The 24,910-nt window shown below is 47.2% G+C and overlaps 1 protein-coding gene across 1 annotated transcript in view; it reads left to right on the forward strand.

The window, feature by feature from the left end:
* The window catches only part of VWC2 (von Willebrand factor C domain containing 2), a 122,428-nt gene that overhangs the window by 67,871 nt on the left and 29,647 nt on the right, over window positions 1–24,910 (forward strand). The window lies entirely within an intron of this gene.

The following is a 24,910-nucleotide window of genomic DNA, read 5'->3' on the forward strand; positions in this document are numbered from 1 at the left end:
GATTTATAATGAGTGTCACAAGGAAACCCTCAGATCAAAATATCCGCAGGGACAGGTTTTCCAGACACAAGGGTAAAAAGTTTTCATTGGTCAATACACTAGAAGAGAAATGTGTGTGAGCGTGCGCGCGCACACACACACACACACACACACACACACACACACAGTCCTTCCCTCCTAGATGCTTCTGTCCACCACTCCAGCATGACACACTTCTGGAACTGTGGTCCTGCATAGAGGAGGACTGTTTTGTACTGGGAAAGTGTCCTTGAGTTTCATCTTGTTAACATGTCAACACCTTCTATTAGGAATTATAATTGGTCTCTAAAGTACCACGGAGGGTTGTTATCTTGAAGTTAGGGACTTCTATTTGTGAAGACTGACCCCTGTCCTTGGCCCCGAAGGTTCTGTCTTGTGTTAGCATCTGACAGGTTTCATTCAGATGCGTGGCCTGCCTCTTTCTCTGTGTTCTCTCTCTCTCTCATGCATTGGCTTACTTTTGCTTCAGTCTTTTTTTATTGTTATTTTTTTTTTTTTAGAGAGAGAGAGAGAGAGAGAGATCACAAGCAGGGGAGAGGGGCAGAGGAAGACAGAGAGAGCATCGTAACCAGGCTCGCAACGACACGACCCTGGCTCTGGTCCTGATCCCCGGTTCCCCGTGTCCACGCATCGCCATCCAGAGGGCTCCGCAGCCCAACCCAGAAACCCTTGCCGTCAAATCAGCCCTCGGCGTCTCTGTCCTATCTCCTTCCATCCCTGATGTCCTTCCTTTCTTGTCCATCCATCGGGACCTTGCCACACTGGCCTCCCACCTCTGCCTTCCACTGCAGGATTGACAGATGAAATAGTATCTAAGGTGAAAATGTTCGTACCTCACTGCCCGGTGCTCGTCCTTCCCTGACATCCCGGGGCATCAGCCGTAACGTGCACATGGCACCAGCTTCTCACTCAAGCACTTATACTGGGTGGCCTCAGCCTCTGCTGCTGCCCCCGGGCCATGCTGCACCCCGGGCCTGCGGGCCATCTGCAGAATGGCCTCACCTACTCCCTCTACCTCTGTCTCTGCACCTGCTGCTCCCTGTGCTCGCGGTGCCCTTCCCCACCTTCCCGATTTGGCGGTGGCCCTTCAGGACTCCGCTCATGCAGCCTCTCCTTAGAATGCTTGGCGTCTAAGACAACTCTCCGCTTCTATCCTCGTGACGTTGTTGTTACTGCCTTGCTTGTTTCCCGCACGCAGCTGTAGCACCACACAGACTTTACCATCTCTGCACGCACAGGGCCTAAAAGGTTGCCGACACGTTCGTCCCTCGCTGCCTATCTGGCGACTTAATTCACGATTTCACAGCAGAGCAATGCATACGCCTTCCCTCCTTATGTATTGATATGTATGCAGATTTCCCGAGCGGTGTCTGACAGACAGACAAGTATATTTCCTAATCACCCTGACACCTTGGCAGTTTCTCCTGGCTGAGGTAAAATATTATGATACAAATATCTGATTGTTTGTCTTTGGAAGAATAATTAGCAGTTTGACAGATTGCATCTGTGAATTATTCAGTGTGAGGCTGTGAATTTCCTGCACGCAGGATTCAGCTCTGGCTTGCACGGAGCAGAAGGCCTGTGTTACAAATTGTGGCTGCCTTTGAAAACGTTGGCTTCTTATTTGCAAAGTGTTTTAAAAGGACAGCGAGCTGTGGGGATGGTCTTGCTGTAAGAATAGACGGATTTTAAAGGGGTCACTCCTGCGCCTAGGTGGTTCAGTGGGTTAAGCATCTGACTTCAGCTCAGGTCACGATCTCACGGTTTGTGGGTTCGAGACCCCCATCGGGCTTTGCGCTGACAGCTCGGAGCCTGGAGCCTGCTTCGGATTCCGTGTCTCCCCCTCTCTCTGCCCCTCCCCCACTCACATTTCCTCTCTCTCTCTCTCTCAAAAATAAATGAACGTAAAAAATTTTTTAAACAAAGAAGTGGTAAGTGACAGCATTTTATAACATCATGACTGAGTCAGGCAATAAATTCCTTATCTGATTGGGATCAGGTATGTGACCTCTGACAAATTATATATTGTCTGTTAACCTGGTGGACTAATGTGATCTGTGTCACGGTAGGGTGACCTGAAGCCCCGTGGAGGAGGGGTTGAGGGTGGCTCCGGACTGGCTGCTGTGCTTCTGGAAAGCACTCCATGGGACTTGTTTGCTACCTCTATGTAGGCAGCTGTGTAGTCTTGGGAGAGTGGTCTCTCCAGGTCACGGGGACAAAGCCCCAGAACACGGGATATAGATCCCCCCGGGATATAGGACACAGGATACAGACCCCCCAGAACATGGGATATAGACCACCCCCAACACAGGATATAGATCCCCCAGAACATGGAGTATAGGACACAGGAGATAGATCCTCCCTGGGAACACAGGGTACAAGACACAAGATATAGATTATCCCCCCCGAAACACGGGATATAGATTCACCCCCAACCCCACCAACACGGGGTGCAGGACTCAGGATATAGATCGCCACCCCACCCCACTCCTGGGAACATGGGATATAGATTTCCCCCCCAATACAGGGTATAGGACACGGGATATAGATCCCCTCAAACACGGGGTACAGGATATGGGATATAGATCCTCCCAAAAAACACGGGATGTAGTTACCCCCCAACACGGGGTACAGGACACAAGATATAGGCCCCCTCACCCCATAACACAGGATATAGATTCCCTCCCAGGAACACAGGATATAGCTCCCCCCCAACATGGGGTACAGGACACAGGATATAGCTCCCCCTGCAACACGGGGTACAGGACACGGGATATAGACTCCCCCCTCAGAACACGGGATATAGATTCCCCAGAACGTGGGATATAGGACACCTGATATAGATTACCCCAGAAGGTATAGGACACGGGATATAGATCCTTCCTGGGAACACGGGGTACAAGACACAAGATATAGATTATCCCCCCTGAAACACGGGATATAGATTCACCCCCCAGCCAACACGGAGTACAGGACTCGGGATATAGATCCCCACCCCACCCCACTCCCGGGAACATGGGATATGGATCCCTCCCCCCACCAATACAGGGTACAGGACACGAGATATAGTTCCCCCCCACCCAGGAACACAGGATATAGCTCCCTCCCTCCCAACACAAGGTACAGGACACAGGATATAAACCCCCCCACCCCCACCCCCTAACACAGGATATAGATCCTCTGTGCATCCAGGCTGGTGCTGCTTGACGCGCCCAGCAGGGTGCCTGTGCCTGTCGTGTGAGTGTTAGGTCGGGGGTACAGGTTGAGGTGCGGCCCGCCCCGCCCATTGGTCCTGCTCCCTGCAGTATGGGGCTCGCAGCTTCCCCGCGACCACGTGCACCCCATCCCTGCCCCCGCAGAGCACAGGAAGCCGGAGCCGTGCTCCTCCCACGGGATCCAGGGCACGGGCTTGGACGTGCTGTCTCTGGCTCCGTTTCCAGACCACCTGCCGGCGGGGCCGTGCTCAGGGGCGGACAGTCTCTAGCAGCCCAGCTCACGCCGTCACAGTTCTGGGGACCAGAGTCCAGCCAGGCTGCAGGCAGGGCTGGTGCCTTCGCAGGGTTTGGAGGGAGAACTAGCCGGATCCGATCCTGCCATCCTGCGGTCACCGTAATGCTTCGGTCCTGCTGTTTACACCCTCCCCCAGCCCCTCCCTCCTCCTTCACGTGACCCTACCCCCTGTGCGTCGTCTTCTCTCATGAGGACGCTTGTCGCTGGATTCGAAGCCCCTCAAAAATCTCAAGATTTTTAACTTAGTCACATCTACAAAGGCCACATTGACAGGTCCTAGGTGGGTACATCTTACGGGCCACCGTGGAACTGGTGCCACAGGGCCTGGCTCGTAGCAGACCAGCATTTATGGAGGCCTGACTATGGGAACAGAGCAGTGACAGCTGACACTGCTGTTATGACACTGCTGTTAATAGTGCCCAGTGGCTGTTTATCCAGAGGACACAGGAGTGCTGATTCCAAGGGGCATGCCACACAGCAGCATTATTGACAATAGCCAAAGTATGGAAACAGCCCACATGTCCATTGACGGGTGACTGGATAAAGAAGATGTGGGATATATATACAATGGAGTATCACTCGGCAATCAAAAAGAATGAAATCTTGCCATTTGCAACGACCTGGATGGAACTGGCGGGTATTTGCTAAGTGAAATTAGTCAGAGAAAGACAAATACCATATGACTTCACTCATCCGAGGACTTGAAGACACAGAACAGATGAACACAAGGGAAGGGAAGCAAAAATAATATAAAAATGGGAGGGGGGGGGGACAAAACATAAGAGACCCTAAATACAGAGAACAAACTGAGGGTTGCTGGAGGGGCTGCAGGTGGGGGGATGGGCTAAATAGGCAGGGGGCATTATGGAGGACACTTGTTGGGATGACCACTGGGTGTTCTGTGTAGGGAATGAGTCACTGGGTTCTACTCCTGAAATCATTATTGCACTATATGCTAACTAACCTGGATGTAAATTTAAAAAAATAAATTTAAAAAATAGGGGCCCCTGGGTGGCTCAGTCAGTTAAGCGTCTGACTTTGGCTCAGGTCGTGATCTCACGGTTCGTGGGTTCGAGCCCCGTGTTGAGTTCTGTGCTGACAGTTCAGAGCCTAGGGCCTGCTTCGGATTCTGTGTCTCCCTCTCTCTCTGTTCCTCCCCCTCTTGCACTCTGTCTCTCAAAAGTAAAATAAAAGTAAAATAAAAAAAACATTAAAATTTTTTTTAATTTTCAAAATTAAAAGTAAAATAAAAAAACATTAAAAAATTTTTTTTTTAATTTTTTTTTTTCAACGTTTTTAATTTATTTTTGGGACAGAGAGAGACAGAGCACGAACGGGGGAGGGGCAGAGAGAGAGGGAGACACAGAATCGGAAACAGGCTCCAGGCTCCGAGCCATCAGCCCAGAGCCTGACGCGGGGCTCGAACTCACGGACCGCGAGATCGTGACCTGGCTGAAGTCGGACGCTTAACCGACTGCGCCACCCAGGCGCCCCTCATTAAAAAATTTTTTAATGTAATTAGCATTTATGAAACAAAAAAAAAAAAAAAGGAAAGGAGAAGAAACCAAGTTGAGACCAAAAGATTGTGAGTTCAATGCCACATCACTGTAAAAGTCATTATGTTATTACCTAAAAGGTGATGACAATTTATATTATTATTCACTACCTCTGGCGTTTAATAGAGAAATGTATTTCATTGTAACAGGAAATAGAATATAGGATCAGAGACTACCAACTTGCTGGCAGATTGGTGAGATCTCCTGCATGGAAATTTGGACATTAAAGAACTATGTCAACTCTTAAAAAAAAAAGTGCCTGGTGGCTTTGGGGAGCCTGGATGCCTCGGTGGGTTAAGCATCTGACTCTTGATTTCGGCTCAGACCATGATCTCACGATTCATGAGTTCGAGCTTCGCATCGGGCTCTGTGCTGACAGTGTGGAGTCTGCTTGGGGTTCCCTCTCTCTCTCTCTCTCTCTCTCTCTCTCTCTCTCTCAAAATAAAGAAATAGACCTTAAAAAAATCTTTTTTTTAAAGTGACTAGTGGCTTCGACAGTGTATAGCCATGCGTGAAGGAAGAGAGTCCGGAACCTGGGACTTAAGCCTGGGGTAAAAAGCCCATCAGTGACACCACCGGTCCCTGTACAGCTTCCCAGCCACAATGCAGGGACTGAGGTCAGGCTGGCTCCCCCTACCCCCACTGCCATTCGCAGGACGCTCAGTGGGGAAGACGTGTTCATCCCCATAGGTTGTCACCTGCGTCCCATCTTTGGCCCAGCTTTGAGTGTTGTGTGAGCTTTGGAGCAGTGAAACACAAGTACCCTGGGGAGTCAGGGCCTCGGGAAGCCAACCAGAGGCCGGCCGCACAGCCGTGTCCCCGAGGAGGGAGCCGGTCATGCAGCCCGTGGGAATTCTCCACGCCTTTGCCCCGGCCTGGTCCCCGACCCTCCCCAGAGGAGTCTGGGGCCCCCATGGCAACCTCAGAGCCTCTGCCTTTTTCCAGGTGAGCGACCCAGCTTCCAGGATGTCACTTGCCCAGTTGGTCTTGGGGCAGCACGGCAGCCTGCTGCTGTGATCCTGGAGGATCAAGGATGACCTTTGCAGATCACTTTCCGCCCGGCCAAGCAGCTGTCAGTGGCGTTTGCTGATTGACTGGAACAATGGCCCCTGTCTCTGCTTCACTCTGACACACAGCCCAGCCCTTTTTTCTTTTTGAAGTTTTTATTTATTGATTTTGAGAGAGAGACAGAGAGAGAAAGGGATTGGGGGAGACGCAGAGAGAGGGAGAAGGAAAGAGGGAGAATCCCAAGCGGGCTCCGTGCTGTCAGCACAGAGCCCGATGTGGGGCTCGAACCCACAAACCTGTGAGATCATGACCTGAGCCGAAACCACGAGTGGGCTCTTAACCCACTGAGTCACCCAGGCGCCCCCAGCCCAGCCCTTTAAAGGGAGATGATTTCACTCCATCCTTAAACCTTCATCATTCTCTTAAACTCTGGGGTCAGAGGCCTGAAGACACCCGAGATCACAATATTTAGCAGTTGTTCCTGTTTGTATGGTTGTCGCTTTCGTTTCGGAGGAAATGATGGTTTGAGGGCAACACGGCTCATCTGTCCTCCGTCGGAGCCTGGTCACCCTGCAGTGAGCGGACGGGGCTGGGTCTCGCTCCTCCAGACCTATGTCTGGGGGGTGTAAGTGTCTCTGGCTTAATTCACTTCCTCCAGAGCCTGATCCGGCACAGGCATTTGGGACCTGGGCTTTCCAGGGCTTCCCCGAACTTGACTGCCCTCAGTTCTGAAACAAATGTGCCCTGGATGGCGGCGCCATCTGGTGGCGGTATCCTTGAACTGCAGGCTCAGGCCGCCACCTGCAAATCACCGCGGGCTGAGGACAGGGGTGACCAGAATAAGCGGAGGGTCACCAGCTTTCATAAAAATACAGCCCTTCGTGACCACACATCTGCTCTGACCCAGCTCTCTTCCCTCTTCCTCCTCGCCACACTCACTAAAAACAACAGGGACACAGGACGGAAGCAAAAGCCCCAGGCACTCAACCTGGCCCAGACCTTGCCCCAGCCTCGATGGGATCACAGGGGTGATGGGGAGACCTCGGAATGGGGACAGCCACTGGCGATGGCCACGGTGTCTGCTCTGACCCCTGTTGGAAGTGGGGAGCACTGCCCAGGGAGGAGGGTCACCTCGCGCTCTGCAGACCAGGCCTCCCATGGGTGACTGACTGCGGGCTGCGCTGGGTGGCCACGTGGCCAGTCTGTGGCAGGTGCTCCTTGGGGCACTGGGAGGACATCGAGGCACCAGAAACCCGGGCATGTGCCGTCAGGTGTCAGGCAGTTTGAGGATGCAGCGGGAGAAGATGTGCCAACGTTTCCTGATCCTGGTAGAACATGGTAGAAAGTACAGTACTTTCAGGTGCATCTATGTTCTTACCTTTTGTTATCAGAGCCATACGGCGAGCCAGCTGCGTGCTCCAGGTGCATGGTCCCGTTTGCCACCACGCCTGGCGAGGTCCCTGTTGCTGTCCACATGTCTTCAGAGGGAAAAGCTGCAGGAATTTGGCCAGTGCCACGTGCTGAAAGTGCCGGTTCCGGGGCGAGTGAGGGGACATACTTGTCTCCGTCATAAGAAAACTAGAAAGTCTGTAAAGATGTGAGGCTGAACACTGCCCTGTCTGTTGGGGAGGGATCAGGACTTCTCAGATTCCATATTTTAACTGTTTTGATATTTATGTATTTTTGAGAGAGAGAGACAGAGTGCAAGTGGGGGGTGGGGCAGTGAGAGAGGGAGACACAGAATCTGAAGCCAGCTCCAGGCTCCGAGCTCTCAGCACAGAGCCTGATGCAGGGTTCAAACCCGCGAACCGCGAGTTAATGACCTGAGCCAAAGTTGGATGCTTAACTGACTGAGCCACCCAGGCGCCCCTGCCCATTTTTTTAATTTATTTAAAAAAATTTTTTTTAACATTTATTCATTTTTGAAAGACAGAGACAGAGTGGGGGGGGGGGGGGCAGAGAGAGAGGGAGACACGGAGCAGGCTCCAGGCTCCGAGCTGTCAGCACAGAGCCCGACGTGGGGCTCGAACTCATGAACAGTGAGGTCATGACCTGAGCAGAAGTCACACGTTAATTGCCTGAGCCACCTAGGCGTCCCCTCAGACTCTATATTTTAAAACAGAAAAATGAGTACGTTTCTCAGTAGAGTGTGAAGTCGGGACTGGACGGGACGGCAAGAAGCACACGCACGTCAAGTTCTCGACAGTGAGTGCAACGAGCATGTTTCATGACCCCTAAAAGGCCCTTCTTCCTTTTTTGCATGCCGTTACCTTTGACACTGGGATGCTTTGCAATGAGTGGCTGAAGAAGACATTGGATCGCGGTTAACTGACAGTAGATTTTCTTTCTCAGTGAAACCTCGTGCTCCTTCTTACTGTCCCTGACAGCCCAGGTTCAGCAGATGCCCCATCGTCCGTGCGTGGGTTCGTTGACTTGATGGGGACCCGGCTGCTCCTTATGGACGAGACTGCTTCACTTATGTGTGTGACCTGACTGCACAGTGCTGACCTCTGATTGGCTTGGATGTAGAGGGCTGGCAGTCTTCTGTCCCCACAAACACCACCCCGCTGAGAGACGAGCCACACTCACGCAGGTGGACCCCCAGCTTCCATGACTTCACGTCATGTCAGCCTGGGGTCTGCCCCAGGGTCTGTGGAGGCCGTGCTGTGGGCATCTGAGCTCTGGTTTCCACGGGCCTGTGGTGATCGTGCTCCAGGAAGAGGGAAGACCACACAGGCCTTCCAGAACCTTCTGATTCCTCCTCCCGATGCGGCAGGGCACCGCTTCCATCTCATGTCAGTCCACACCTGAAATAGCCAGTATCCGTGGTCTCGATTCATATGATGAGAGAGAAATCACCCGTGAATGTGCGGACAACATTTTAATGGGCACAGCAGCAAACAGTGGCGGTCTCTGGCCAAGTCACTGTCCCTGGGGAGAGCCCCGTGTTGATTCTCGTTGATTCGCAGTGAGTCGGTGAGGGCGCGGCTTTCTACGTATGGGAGGGTCAACACTGGGCTTTGATTCTGTCGCACTGACGTGTGTCTGTTGCCGTGTCAATGCTTTTTCTGAATGACTGTAAATTTACACTAGTCTTGATAATTGGTGAGGCTAGTCGTTCCCCCTCAAGATGATCTTGACTGTTCTCTCCCTTTGTTCCTCCGTACAGGTGTCCTTGTGATGTCTCAACACACACACACACACACACACACACTCTGTTGAGATTTTCACTATAGTTGCATTGAATGTGTGGGTTAGTTTGGGGAAAGTTAGGAACTTCACCTTTTTGAGGCTTCCTATCTATGGATCACATATATACGTACATATGTGTAATAAATTGTCAATGGCTTTCTTCAAGTTTCATGATTTTATACATAGAAGAGTTTTATGCCACTTTGCTATATTTTTAAAAGAGTTTTTATAGTAAAATACATGTTGTAAAAATTGCCATTTTAACCATTTTTAAATTTATTTTTATTGTGATATAATTGTGTAAGTTTAAGGTGTACAATGTATTGACTGGATACATTTATGTAAATTTTTTTAATGTTTATTCTTGAGAGAGAGAGAGAGAGACAGACAGAGTGTGAGCAGGGGAGGGGCAGAGAGAGAGGGAGACACAGAATCTGAAGCAGGCTCCAGGCTCTGAGATGTCAACACGGAGCTCAATGCAGGACTCAAACTCACGAACCGTGAGATAATGACCTGAGCCGAAGTTGGATGCTTAACCCACTAAGCCACCCAGGCGCCCCCGTCTTGATACATTTATGTATTGCAATATGATTGCTACTGTAGCATTTACTAACACCTCTATCACATCACATAATTATCACTTCTTTTTTAGTGGCGGTGGGGACAATTATGATCTAGTCTCTTAGCAACTTTGAGGTTTATAATACAGTATTTTTGTCTATGATCATTACGCTGTTCATGTCCAGGACTATTTTTTAAATGCTAATTTATTTATTTTGAGAGACAGGCGGGGGGCACGTGTGAGTGGTGGAGGGGCAACGAGGGTTGGGAGGAGGGGAGAGAGAATCCCAAACAGGCTCCACCCTGTCAGTGCAGAGCCTGACATGGGGCTCGATCTCAGAAGCCGTGAGATCGTGACCTGAGCCAAAATCAAGGGTCCGATGCTTACCTGACTATGTACCCCTGGACGGTTTTTTAAGCATACAGTTTAGTGGCATTTTACATTCACAGTGTTGTGCAACTATCATCGCCATCTATTTCCAAAACCTTTCAATCACCCCGAACAGAAACAACGTACTCCTTAAGTAATAAGTCTGATTTTCCTCCTCTCCAAGACCCTGGTAAATTCTCATCTAATTTCTGACTCTGAGGATTTGCATATTCTATTTATTTCCTATGACCGGAGTCATACGATATTTGTCCTTCTGTGTCTCATTTAATTTAGCATTCTGTTCCCAAGGCTCGTCCATCTTATAGTATGAGCCAGTACTTTATTATTCCTTTTGGTGGCTGAGTAATATTCCATCGGGTGCTGATGCTACGTTCTGTGTATCGGTTCATCTGTTCGTGGACAGTTGGGTGACTTACGCCTTCTGGACGCTGTGACGAATGCTGCAGTGAATGCTGGCATAAACTAGTATCTTTCCAAATCCCTGGTTTCACTTCTGGGCGTGTGCGCACAGGTGGAACTGTTGGGTCATATGGTAACCGTTGCAGACTGAACTGTCTACCCGCCAAGTTCACATGCGAGGACCTAGCAAGAAGGCAGACATCTGCAAACCCAGGAGAGGGGGCTGGGGAGAAACCAAACCTGTTGACTCTATTTGAGCTTGGACTTCCTGCCTCAAAAGCTGTGAGGAAATGAATGTCGGTTGTTCAGAGCACCCAGTCTCTGGTGTTGGGGACACCCATCCTAGCAAAGCAACACAATAACTTTATGTTGAACTTTTTGAGGAACCACCAAACTTTTCCACACCAGCTACACAATCTGTATTCCCACCAGCAGTGGACAGAGGTTCCCAATTTGCAAGGGTTTCGGTTTCTCTGTATTCTCTCCAATAACACCTGTTATTCTTCATATTAAAAAAGAAAAAAAAATTCACAGCCAAATTAGCACATGTGAAGTATCTCATTGTGGTTTGATTTGCATTTACCTAATGACTAATGATGTTGAACATCTTTTTTTTTTAATGTTTATTTTTGAGAGAGAGAACTAGTGGGGGAGGGGCAGAGGATCCAAAGCGGGCTCCACACTGACAGCAGAGAGCCTGGTGTGGGGCTTGAACCCACGAACTACGAGATCAAGACCTGAGCCGAAGTCAGATGCCTAACCGACTGAGCCCCCCAGGCGCCCCTGCAGCATCTTTTCGTGTGCTTCTTGGCCACTCTCTTTGGAGACAGGATTATTCGTATATTTTGCCCATTTTTGAAAGTTGGTTGTTTGTCTTTTTATGGTTGACTTGTAGGAGTAATTTTTCCTCCGGATAGCAAGCCCTTATCAGGTAAATGATTCGCCAAGATTCTCTCCCATTTGTGGGTTGTTTTTTCATGGTCTTCATACAATGGCCTTTGATGTCATGAAAGTTTTTAATTTTCATGAAATCCTGTTTTTATTTTCTTCTGTTGCTCATGTTTTGGCATCACAGCCAAGAAACTCTTGCCAAATGTTGGGTCATGAAGAGGTATGCCTTTCTTTCCTTGTACGAATTTTATGGCTTCAGCTCTTATATTTAGGCCAAAGATCCACTTTGAATTAATTGTTGTATAGTGTGTGAAGTAGGAGTCCGGCTTCATTCTTTTTCATATGGTTGTCCACCTGTCCCAACGCCATCTGCCGAAGACACAGTCCTTCGCTATTGAAAGGGTTTGGTACCTCGTCAAAAATCAGTTAGCTATAGATTTGTTTCTTTGAATGTATTCTTTTTATTTTAACATCTTTATGTTGAGATGGGGTTGACACACAATGCTACATTAGTTTCAGGTATACATCCTAGTGATTCGACAAGTCTGTATGTCACCCGGTATTCACAAGTGTCGCAACCATCTGTCACCATACGATGGTGACGTACCATGACTTATCACCTATGCGGTAGCTTTTACAGCTACAGATTTTACCCTGTGACTTATTCATTCCACAGTCGCATGTCAGTCCTTCACACTCCCCTTCACCCATTTTTTCTATCCCTCCAGCAACCATATCTCCCCTCTGGCAATCATTAAGTTTGTCCTTGGTATTTATGGGTCTGTTTCTGCTTTTCGTTTGTGCCTTTGTTTTATTTTTTAGATTCCACATATAAGTGAAATAAGACGGTATTTGTCTTTCTCTGCTGACTTATTTCACTTAGTACAATACCTTCTAGCTCCACCCATGTCATTGCAAGTGGCACAATCTCATTCTTGTTCATGGTTCGGTACTATTCCATTGTGTATGTAAATCACATCTGCTTTATCCATCCATTTATTATTGCATACTTGTGTTGCTTCCATTTCCCTTGGCTGTTGTAAATGACACTGCAATAAACATAGGGGTGCATATGTTTTTCAAATGAACGTTTTCATTTTCTTTGGGTAAATGCCGATTAGTGGAATTATTGGATCATACGGTATTTCTATTTCTCATTCTTAAAAAAATTATTTAATTATTTATTTGTTTTATTATGAGAGAGTGAGAGCCAGAGAAGGGCAGAGAGAGAGAGAGAGAGAGAGAGAGAGAATCCCAAGCAGGCCCCTCACTGCCAGCACAGAGTCCGACATGGGGGCTCGAACTCACGAACCGTGAAATCATGACCTGAGCCGAAATCAAGAGTTAGACGCTTAACCTACTGAGCCACCCTGGTGCCCCTCTGTTTCTGATTTTTTTGAAGAACCTGTATACTGTTTTCCGCAGTGGCTGCACCAGTTCACAATCCCACCAACAGTGCGTGAGGGTTTCTTTTTTCTCCACATCCTCGCCAACACTTACTTCTTGCGTTTTTGATTCTAACTAGCCTGACAGTTGTAAGGTTATCTCATTGCGATTTTGACTCGCTATTTGGGTTTATTCTTGAACTCCGTTTCGTTTCATTTTTCTTGTACCCCACAGCCTTTTGACTGTTAACACTTTAGAGTGTACGTTCTGAAATTGCCAAGTGTGCGTCTCCAATGATTTCCTTTTTCAAGATTATTTTGGCTCTCTGGAGCCTCTTGCAAATTCCCGAGGAATTTAAAAGTTAATCGGCTTTTCTGTTTCTATAAGAAAGGGTGTTAGAGTTTTGATGGGGATTGTGTTGAGTCTGTAGGTTTCCTTGGGCATATTGCCTTATTAACAATACTGTCTTCCAAGCCATGGATGTGGATTTTTTTCCTACTTATATGAATACGCTTTCATTTCTTTCAGCAGTGTTTTGTAGTCCTCTGTGTACAAGATTTTCATCACCTTCATTAAATTTAATCTCAGATAGTTTACGCTTTCCGATGCTCTTGCGAAGGGAATCGCTCTCTTAGATGTCTTTTCGGACTGTTCACTGCTGGTGTGTAGAAACACAACTGATTTTTGCATGCTGATCTGTGACTTTTGCTGAGTTCAGTGTTTAGCTGTAGTAGCTTTCTTAGGATTTCTTCAGAATTTCCCATACACAGGATCATGTTATCTGAGAACAGATAGTTTCACTTCTTCCTTTCCAGCTTGGATGTCTTCTATTTCTTTTTCTTGCCTGACTGCCTTGGCTAGGACTTCCAGTGCAATGTTGAATAGCATGGTAAAAGCAGACATCGTTGTCTTGTCCCTGATTTGGGGAAAAAGCTGCCGGTCTTTCGTGATTGAACAAAATGTTAGCACTGAGTTTTTCAATTAAACCATTTATCACGTCAAGGAAGTTGCCTTCTTTTCCTAGCTAATTAATGGTTTTTTATGGCGAATCGTTGGATTTTGTCAAATGCTTTTCTACGTCGAGATGATCGCATATGTTCCCACGCCCCATTGGTTAATGTGATCCATACCGCACAGATTGATTTTTGTATGTGTAACCATCCTTGTGTTCTAGGGATAAATCTGACTTGGCCACGATGTATAATACTTTCAGTACACCCCTGGAGTTGGTTTGATGATATTTCATTGAGAATTTCTGCATATATAGTCATTGGGAATATTTGTCTGTATTGTTTTTAGTCCCTCTGTCCAGCTTCGGTTATCAGGACAAGGATGGCCTCTTCCAAGAGTTGGAAATCGTTCTTTCTCTTGTATTATACAGAAAGATTTGATAAGGATTTGGGCAAATTGTGCTTTCAATGTGAAGCCATCGGGTTCTGAACTTTTCTTTCTTGGGAGGGTCTTGATTACTGAGTCAGGATCTTCACTTGTTCTAGGTCTTTTGAGATTTTCTACTTCTATGGAGTCAGCTTCAGTAGTTAGTTTGTAGGAATTTGTGCATTTCATCTAATTTGGGGGGCCGAGTATTCATGGTAGCATCTTTCAGTCCTTATTTCTGTAGGTTCTCAGTTTCATTTCTGACTTTAGTTACTGTGTCTTTTGTCTTTTTTTTTTTTCCTTCATCTCTCTAGCTAAAATTTGTCAGTAGTGTTGATCTTTACAAAGAACCAACTCTTGGGGGTGCCTGGGTGGCTCAGTCAGTTAAGCATCGGACTCTTGGTTTTGGCTCAGATCATGATTTTACGGTTTCTAGAGTTTGAGCCCCGCTTTGAGCTCTATCCTGGCAACACAGAGCCTCCTTGGGATTCTGTCTCTCCCTCTCTGCCCCTCCCCTGCCCATGCTGTCTCTCTCAAAAATAAATAAATAAAAACTTAAAACCAACAAAGAACCAACTCTTGGTTTTGTCTATTCTCGATTGTCTCTCTGTTCTCTGTTTTATCTCAGCTCTAATCTTCATCATTTCCTTCCTCCTGTTGGCACTGAGTTTAGGGTACTCATTTTTTCTAGTTCTTTCAGGTGTAAGTTAGGTGACGGACACAAGATTTTTTTCTCTTATAATGTATACATTTATAGCTATAAATTTCCTTCTTCCACTGCTTTCCCTGCATCCCATACATTTTGGCAACATGTTTTCATACTTTCTCATTAATTTATTCTGAAGGACTGGATGTATGGTGACCATCATGTGATAAAATCAGAGATCAGATCCCCCGGCTTCCCCTGGCATGTTGATTGGGATGCCGTGTTTGAAGGCTGTCGCCGTCGGTTTGTTTGGGGGCTTTTCTCCGCTGCTTTTGCAGAGAATGCGTCGCTTGTCATCGTGTCACTGACGTCTCTGTACGCTAGCTGTTATTTGGAGAGACGTGGGAAAGGAGACGTCTCCCAGTGTCCGCAGACTGGCCCCGTCTGTGCCGAGCCTCTGCTGAGCCTGGGATCTGTCAGCCTGGGATGAAAGCTTAGGGTCTTTCCAGAATTTTTCTGATCGTGCCTCTTGCATTGGGTGCCTTCACGGATCTCTAGCTCCCACCCCATGCCTCATGTACCTGGGCACTTTTGAATGCCCCCACATCCCTAGTACACTTGTCCCCAGACTCCCCCCTCCGTCTCTGGGGACCCTGAGCGAGCAGGTTCTGAGCTAGGAGAAGCAGAGACTGGTGAGGATCCTTCTGGTAGCCTCAAGCAGCTTTGAACAGACATACACACTAATTTGCAGATACACAGGGTTCTGCCTCCCCCACAACCAGGGCCAGGTGCCCACTGGGGAGCGCATAAGGGAAGGGGGGAGGAGCGGTACTTTCATTTTTCCATCGCCTTTTTCTTGGCACGGAATCCACTTGGTTGCTGTAAACCTTTGACAGTCTTCCAGTTCTATCCAGCTCCTGCTTGTTTCTCAGCATTTCTGCAGGAGGATGGGAGTGTGGGGCCACCTGCCAGGCCATTTTGCTGGTACCTCTCTATTTATTCTTAAAGGTCCTGTTTTCTGTTGTAAATGGTACATGGTGAGTGTCATGTTTTCCGACTGAAACTTGTGTGGACATGTAATTTTGCATATTGACTTTATAAGAACACGGAATTCAGGGTGCTTGCGTGGCTCAGTCGGTGGTGTGTCCGACTTCGGCTCAGGTCATGATCTTGTGGTTCGTGAGTTCGAGCCCCACGTCGGACTCTGTGCTGACAGCTCAGAGCCTGGAGCCTGCTTCGGATTCTGTGTCTCCCCCTCTCTCTGCCCTTCCCCGCCCCTCAAAAATAAATAAACATTAAAAAAAAAGAACACAGAGGTCAGGAAGAGGGGCCACGGGCAAGGCAGGGAGGTTGGAAGCATCTTGACAGGTTGTGATCAGAGTTGTGCTTGAAATCAGATTCCCTTGGATCAAATCATGAATTCTCTCCCATCCCTTTGATAATCTTTGATAAATTGCTTAAACTCGCAGCCTTTCAGCCCTCATTTTCCTCACCTGCTGGCTCCCAGCACCCCCACCCCATTCTTATCCAGTCGCCCACTGGTCTCCATGTTCTGGTGGCACCAGCCAGCATCTCACGGTGCCTTTGTGAAGGCAATGACTTCATGATGCTTGGCAGCCATTTTGACTAGTTGAGAGACTCCATTAGGAGTCGCCTGAAATCTTTCTAGCCTTAGTTTTCCTTGCTGTATGTTTTTCCTGAGGCTGTTTCTTCCTCTGAGAGTCTTTCTCCAGTTGGCAACATCATTTTTCAACCCACAAATGCCTGGCTCCCTGTGTTTCCTGTAAATTCTGCTTATAAAGCTAAATAGTTCCTCCTCGGGCTCATGCCTCACCCTCATGTGAGTCCCTTGCTGTATGCAGCTGGGAGAGCAGCCGACTCTCAGGCACATCCCAGAGCAAAGGAGGTGCCTTTTTTCCCTTTCGAGCTGTCCCAGATGTGACATGTGCCAGTAGTGTCACCGTCACCTGACGCTGGCTGTCCTTTCACCTGCTTTGACCGGCAGTTTCTGCACTCTAACCCTAATGCCCCACAACAGCTCGGAGCTGTTCCGTGGTGGCCTTGGGGCTGCAGGAGGAGGTGACGGGGCCAGCCCAGTGTGTGAGCCCTTGGCAAGTCCGCTCATGTTACATTTGCTCATGCCCTGCTGGCCGTGGCAGGTCACACGGCCACAGCCTGGCTCAAAAGGTGGAGAGACACACTCCAGTTCTTCCTGGAAGGGGGCCCAGAGTCTCATCACAAAGGGGTGGTCAGGTGCCTCCCATGGAGGATGCTGGCGAGCCGTTGTTTCCCCATTTGTGGGAAGGAAGGGGTGATGTGAGCTGCTGCCTCATGGGATGGTCATGAACACTGGCTCGTAGCTGGACTTCTGGGCAGAGCAGCTCTGCGTCAGGGTCTACGGGCCTCTGTGTTGTTGCACTGGATCCACGTGTCCTTCCTTCCCACTCAGAGATGGGGATATGCCTCGAGTGGTTCCAGTGAGGAACAGCAACCAAGCGAAGCCCCGTTTCTCTGAGAAGGATCCAGAAGCCCTTCTGTGTCCTCTTCTTGCTAAGAGACTCATGAGTGAGACTTCAAACAGGAGCAGGGCTCAGCCAGAACTGATGACCCTCATTATCCTGTAACTCACTGTCGAGAGACAGATGGCTCATGAAATTTAAATAGCAGCACCCAGTGGTCCTGCAAATATGTCAGGACGGCCTCTCCGGAGTCCAATGGATAGAGTCGAGCGTGAAGAAGAGCTTTCCATTTCAGCCAACGTGCTGTGAAGGGATTCGGGCTTCATTTGTCCACATCACTTACCGATTCCACAGGAGCTTCTGTTGACCAAAATCTGCCCGAAAGATCTAGTTGGAGATTTTTCACTCCTGAAGATTGCAGGAAAGGACGAGCAATGAGAAAACGAGGGGGGCTGCGTTCTCATGAATTCATTTAGCGTCAGAATGTGTTACTTGCACCCGGACAGGAGCAGACAGGAGTGTGATGGGAAGGCAGCAGGGCGACCACATCCCCGCCTAAGAAGCGGTGGCCCACGCTAAATACAGTAGGCCCCGCGCACTGACACTCATTTGTTAAAAATGAAGGGATGAGTGGCTTCCCTAGACGCTCTGCGGAGGGGAAGGTTCTGTGTGGTGCCTGAGAAGCTCGCCCTTCCCAGCTCTGGCTCCGGGAAGGACTCTGGGCTGAAGATCCAAAGACCACCTGTCCGTCTGCCACGCACTGGCAGTGGGAATGTCCTCCCCCAACCCCAGACACCTGTAGGGACAGTGGACTCTTTCCAGGTACCCGTGGTCCATGTTCATTAATCAGTTTTCTGACAGTTTCTTGTATTAGGAATCATTAGCAGCATGGTTTTTTGTTTCTGTTTTTTTTTTTCCGGGAAAATTACATCCTAGGTGAGAAAGAGTCAGCTGATAGTCTATTTTCCCTACAATAACAGAGTTCTTGTCTTTGGAAGTAACACTAATGACACTGCCTCCCTAGAGGTCATGGAAACATTAGGTTTAATTAGCAGGAGGCATACACTGCTTTCTTTATTTACTTTAAAAAAATTTTTTACTGTTTTTATCTGAATTTTTTTAATGTCTTTATTCATTTTTGAGAGACAGAGAGACAGGGCTTGAACAGGGGAGGGGCAGAGAGTGAGGGAGACACAGAATCCGAAGCCAGCTCCAGGCTCCGAGCTGTCAACACAGAGCCTGACACGGGGCTCGAACCCACAGACTGTGAGATCATGACCTGAGCCAAAGTCGGACATTTACCTGACTGAGCCAACCAGATGCCCCTAAAAGTTTTTTATTGTTTCTAGGCAGATACCAGATTTGGTCTTCTTTGGCCAAGTGAATTTCTTTTTTGTTGTTATTGTTAATAGCCTTCGTTTTTTAAAATTATTTTTAATATTTATTTATTTTTGAGAGACAGGGCATGAGCAGGGGAGGGGTAGAGAAAGACAGAGATACAGAATCCAAAGCAGGCTCCAGGCTCTGAGCTGTCAGCACAGAGTCGGACACAGGGCTTGAACCCATGAACCATGAGATCCTGGCCTGAGCCGAATTCAGACACTTACCTGACTGAGCCACCCAGGCGCCCCTAGTTTTATTTATTTTTTATATTTTAGTTAATCAATATACAATGCAATATTGGTTTCAGAAGTAGAATTCAGCGATTCATCACTTACATACAACACCCAGTGCTCATCCCTGGAGCAGGCTCCAGGCTCTAAATATTTAGAAACTCCAGCTATGCGGTTAACCCCTGAAGGAGGCTATGGTGTTATATTTGAGTAATGCATGGCATCCTGCAGTTTGGAAGAAGAGGTGGACACTGATTGATCATTCTGTTCTGTGCGATAATTGTTGTGGGTTAAGCATGTGCGAAGTACACAGTGAATGGAGAAACTCTTTCACCCAGGCTCCAGGGAGGGATGGTAGGAATTAATATGGAGCAGGTCTGAAAGTGTGTGGCTCACCAGTCCAGGTGTCAGTCCAGGTAGAAGAGCGGGAGTCCAGGAGATGAAAGATTTTAAAAATCAGGTCCATGTAAAAAATATATATATTTATAAATATTAACATATAATATATAAATATATATTGATATTTAGAATATTTATATATTTATAAATATTAATATATAATATAAATATATATTAATATTTATAATATTTATACATATATTAATATATTTATAAATATATTTATAAATACATATTATAAACATATATAATATAAATATATATAAATATATACACACATATGTGTGTGTGTATATATATACGTATGTATATAATGTATATATGTATATATAATGTATATATTTGCGTGTGTGTGTGTGTGTGTATGTGTATATGTATATATATAATGTATATGTATATAATGTATATGTATATATACACACACATATATATGTATATGTGTATATATATTATAAATAGGCGCCTTGGTGGCTCCATCAGTTGAGGATCTGACTCTTGATTTTGGCTCATGTCGTGATCCCAGGATCGTGGGATCAAGCCCTGTGTCAGGCTCCACCCTGAGCATAGAGCGTGCTTGAGATTCTCTCTCTCTCTCCCTCTGCCTCTCTCCCCCACTCACACACACATGCGCACTCTCTCTCGAATGAATAAGTAAGTAAATAAATAGCATAGCTTTCTATTGATCCTTTTGCAAAACTTTAGATCCTTATTTTGATATACTTTGGTCAAAGTATAAAATGGCGATGTTCCTCACCAGAATGGCCAAAATGAAAGAGCCTGGCAATAGTAGATGATGGTGAGGAACTGACTTGTGAACATACACCTGTGCCTCCCATGGCCAAGCGCGTCTGCTCTTGGTTACTCACCCAAGGGGGCCGACTGCACCTGTCCACCAAAAGACATTTACCAAAACGTACATATCTGTTTTAGTCATAGGAGCTCAAAACTAGAAATAGCCTCGGTGCCCATCAGGAGGAGAATGGATTAACAAACTATGACAGGTTCATACCGCACAGAACCACTCAGATGTCAAAAGGAATGAACTACTTCTTATGGGCAAGACATGGTGGAATCTCAAAAATAAGATTCTGAGGAAAACAAGCCCTGAATAAGAGAATACATACTGTACGATGTTATGTATTTGAAGTTCAAGCTAGTGGGGGGCATGGGGAAGTTCTCTGGGGAAATAAATTTTCTGTTGGAGACTGGGGTTGTAGCTGCACAAGTATGTACATATGGAAAATCTTCATCCAACCTGTAAGATTTCTATTGTTTTACTGTTGATTCAACTAAAAATGTTCAAAGATGCATAAATGATAGTAGTGATAGCTACCTGGGTAATAATGGACAGGGAGTGTCTTGAGGGGTGAGATTTTCTTATCTGCCTGAGTGAGCTGAGATTGCGGGTGCCTTGTGCACGAGGGACGCCAAACTAGGCTCCCCCTTCGGAAGAAAGGGCTGGGAAGCCATGATATTATCACGAGTAGATAACAGAAAATTTCCCCCATTAACCTGGGCTGGGATAATACACCATGATTCCAATCGAGTCCTTCACAGGAGAGGAATGTAGCTCTTCCCTCTCATTTTATACTGATCTTTGTGGGGGGCATCCTAATTCAAGAAACTATCAAAAAACTGATTAATGAGGGTGCCTGAGTGGCTCAGTCAGCTGACTGTCTGACTGGCTCAGGTCATGATCTTGTGCTCCACGGAGTTCAAGCCTCGGGCTCCATGCTGACAGCTCGGAGCCTGGAGCCTGCTTCAGAATCTGTGTCTCTGTCTCTCTCTGCCCCTGCCCCTGCCACTCTCTCTCTCTCTCTCTCTCTCTCTCTCAAAAATAGATAAACATTTAAAAAAATTTTTTTTAAAAACTGACTAATGAATGGGTGAATTCCACAGAGCCCAGGCAAAACACCTGTGTACTCGCTCCAGGATATGTGTCAGACTTTCTTAGAAGAAAATCCTTTGGAGGATGAGTTGATAGTCAAAATTGATGACACATACTAAAAAAAAAATACAAAGCCATGGAAAACATGCCATGGAACCCAATGCATTGGAGAGTTTACCCCTAAGGATATAGAGCTAATAGAGCATTCCAACATGGACCTCGGACAAGTGTATTAGAAATACATAAAGGGATAAAGGATTATAGTATCCATTTATAGGAAAACTTTACTAGTAAAAGTAAGATGAGTGGTAACATCTCTTGTTGGTATCTTTTTAATTTTTTTTTTTTTACCTTATTTATTTTGAGAGAGAGAGAGAGAGAGCACATAGGTGTGTGTGTGAACAAGGGAGGGGCAGAGAGAAAGGGAGAGAGAGAACCCCACACAGGCTCTGTGTTGTCAGCACAGAGCCCAATGTGGGGCTAAATCTCACAACCGTAAGATCTTGACCCGAACTGAAATCAAGAGTCAGATGCTTAACTGACTGAGCCCCTCAGGTGCCCCCATACTGTACCTATTTTAAAGTGCAGAGTGGGGTGCCTGGGTGGCTCAGCCAGTTAAGCTCCTCCAGCTGTGGATATCAGCTCAGGTCTCGGTCTCAGGGTCGTGAGTTCAAGCCCCCGCCCTGGGCTCTGCATTGGGGGTATAGCGTACTTAAAAAAAGTTCCGAGAGCAGACAGTTCTGAACCAGAATTTGAAGGTCATCACACTCTCATTCCAGAATAAGGCCAGAGACGTTTTCACATTTAAGGCCAGAGACATTTTCACATTCACAAGAACGAAGAGAGCTTACTCCTCCCCACCCCATTATTGCTGAAAGACACAGGGAAGTTGCATGCCAGCAAGACCAGCATTGCTCTTGCAGGAAGGGAACGTACCCGAGAATGTCCCTAGAGGAAAAGATTTACAAGGTGATCTTTTCAAAAGCCTGGCGGTAGGTATGCTGCAGTAGCTGGAGCTTTGGGGGTTAGCCCGTCCCTACCCAGAGAGAGGGCAGGGTCCCCGTCAGAACCCTGGAGGAGAAAGGCCCATTAGGCCAGCTTCCCAGACAGCCTCGCGCCTTGTGCAAACGTAAGTCCCAGGTGGTTTAGAAGTCTACGTGTGAAAAGTAAGAATCTGTAAGAATTTATATCAAGGGGAGTGAAAATTTTCTCCATCAAGATACAAAAAACTAAAATACAAAAAAAAAAAATACCATATGAGATTTTTCTACAATAAAATACAATAAAGACTGCAAAGGCAAGGATTTGGCATCCAAATAGACTTAAAACTGTAAATTAATAAAAAAAATATTTGAGGGATGCCTGGGCAGCTCAGTCGGTTGCCTGACTCTTGATTTTGGTGCCAGTCATGATCTCACAGTTTGCGAGTTCGAGCCCCGTGTTGGGCTCTGCGTTGACAGTGTGGACCCTGCTTGGGATTCTCTCTCTCTCTGCCCCTATCCCACTCATGTGTTCTCTCTCTCTCTCTCTCTCAAAATAAATAAACTAAAAAAAAAATTTTTTTTTTTAATATTTGAGGAAGGAGCAGATACAGTACAGGGAATATTGATGAAAACAACGCTGTGAAAAAAATGTTGAAACTTGGTGGTTTTCACGGAACCGTGAAGCAATATGGGGGAAAGCGGACTCTCAGCCGGTACTGTGAGGAAGAAGGGTGACAGTGAGTGGCGAGGATGTGGACAGACCATGTTGTGCACAGCTGGTGTGAGCCTGAATCCAAAGGGCTGCTCTGGAAACAAGTCTGGCGGCATGTTTTAAAATTCTAAGTGTGCACAGCAAGGCCACGTGCTGAGATTGTGCGTTTCTGATTCTGGGTAGGTAGAGAATCCCTAGTGGACTTCATACAGGGACACTAGAACATGTGTATTTGTTAAATCACTGTTGTTAATAACAGGGAAAAAATGGAAACTGTCTAAACAGTGGTCATCGGCCAGACGGAGAAGTGAATTATGCCACACTCCTGTAATGTACTGATATGCAGCATTTGTGTTTTCTTAAATGTTTATTTATTTTTGAGGGTGGGTAGGGGCAGAGAGAGCGAGGACAGTGGATGTGAGTGGACAGTGCTGTGCTGACAGCAGAGCGCGTGATGCGGGGCTCAAACTCACAAACTGTGAGATCATGACCTGAGCCAAAGTTGGACGCTTAGTGGACTGAGCCACCCCGGTGCCCCCAGCGTTTGTATTTCTGTCAACAGGGAGAGAAGGTCATAAGACGTGGTAGCTAAGTAACGATATAATAAGCAAGAGGCGTTCGTATTTAAATTTAAGTTCATGTAGGGGCACCTGAGTGGCTCAGTCGGTTAAGCGTCCGACTTCGGCTCAGGTCATGATCTCACGGTTCGTGAGTTTGAGCCCCCCCGTCGGGCTCTGTGCTGACAGCTCGGAGCCTGGAGCCTGCTTCGGATTCTGTGTCTCCCTCTCTCTGTGCCCCTCCCCTGCTTTTGCTCTCTCTCCCTCTCTCAAAACTAAATAAGCATTGAATTTTTTTAAATTTAAATTCATTTAAATGTAAAAATCAACCAAATTAAAATCTGCATTATTTCGATTGGGGTGTGTGTGTGTGTGTGTGTGTGCGCGCGCGCGCGCTTTAATGCAGCCACAGCACACACAGCAGAGATTGATGGAGGTTTTCTCTGGGGCAGGGGACAGAATGAGACCGATGGAGGGCCTGGTGAGCCCTTGCCCTGCGTGTCAGGGCCACGGTTTGGAAAGAGCAAACCACACATCTGCCCACATCCACACACATTCAGATAAAACAGTTAGAAGGTAATGTAGCCGCTAGGTCTGGCAGCAGGCCTGGGGGCGTTTATGCTCTTCCTTTTTCTTTTCTGGAACTTACACCTTTGCTGTAAAAATGGGAAAAGGCTATCAGCAGCCCCAGGCCAGGCCGCCTTCCTTCTAAGCCCCGTGGGGCCAGGAGTCAGTCGGCCGTGGATCTTCACCTCCTTTGTGCATCCATCTCCAACCACCACTGAAGATTCCTGCCTTCCACCCGTCCCTCCCTGTAGGAGGGAATTTCCTGGACTTCCAGTTTCCCCTGGAGCTTAGTTTTAACTGATGCAAAGGTGTAGTTGAAGTACTTTTATCCTTATAACGTCGTCGATCGAAATGGGTAAAGTAAGTCTCGGAGACAGGACTAGAGACTGTTGATGATATTGTTTCTACAAAAGAGTTTGTAATAGACAAATAACAGGGGAAGAAATACAAGTATTTGGATCCCCTCCTTTCACAAGGTGGGGGCCCCCTGTGCTGAGGGCGAGATGCACCAGAGAGGGAGTGTCCTTGATGCTGCACACTCTGGTTGGACATCACGTGAGTGGTTAGTCTGTTGGTGGAAGGGGTCACGGTCTGCGGGGGCCACACGCCCCTTCCTTCCTAGCTCAGTGGCCCGGGGTCAGCCGCTTCACCCCACTTTGCTCTTGCAAGGAGGCAGTGATAGTATGTGAGGGACTGTTTGAGAGTCGTGTTATTTCGTATATATTTAGTGCAGAAGACAACTCCCAGCCTTAGTAAGTACACACAGAGGGTGGCTA

The sequence above is a fragment of the Panthera tigris genome, chromosome A2 (assembly GCF_018350195.1).
Source record: "Panthera tigris isolate Pti1 chromosome A2, P.tigris_Pti1_mat1.1, whole genome shotgun sequence".
Classification (NCBI taxonomy): Eukaryota; Metazoa; Chordata; class Mammalia; order Carnivora; family Felidae; genus Panthera; species Panthera tigris.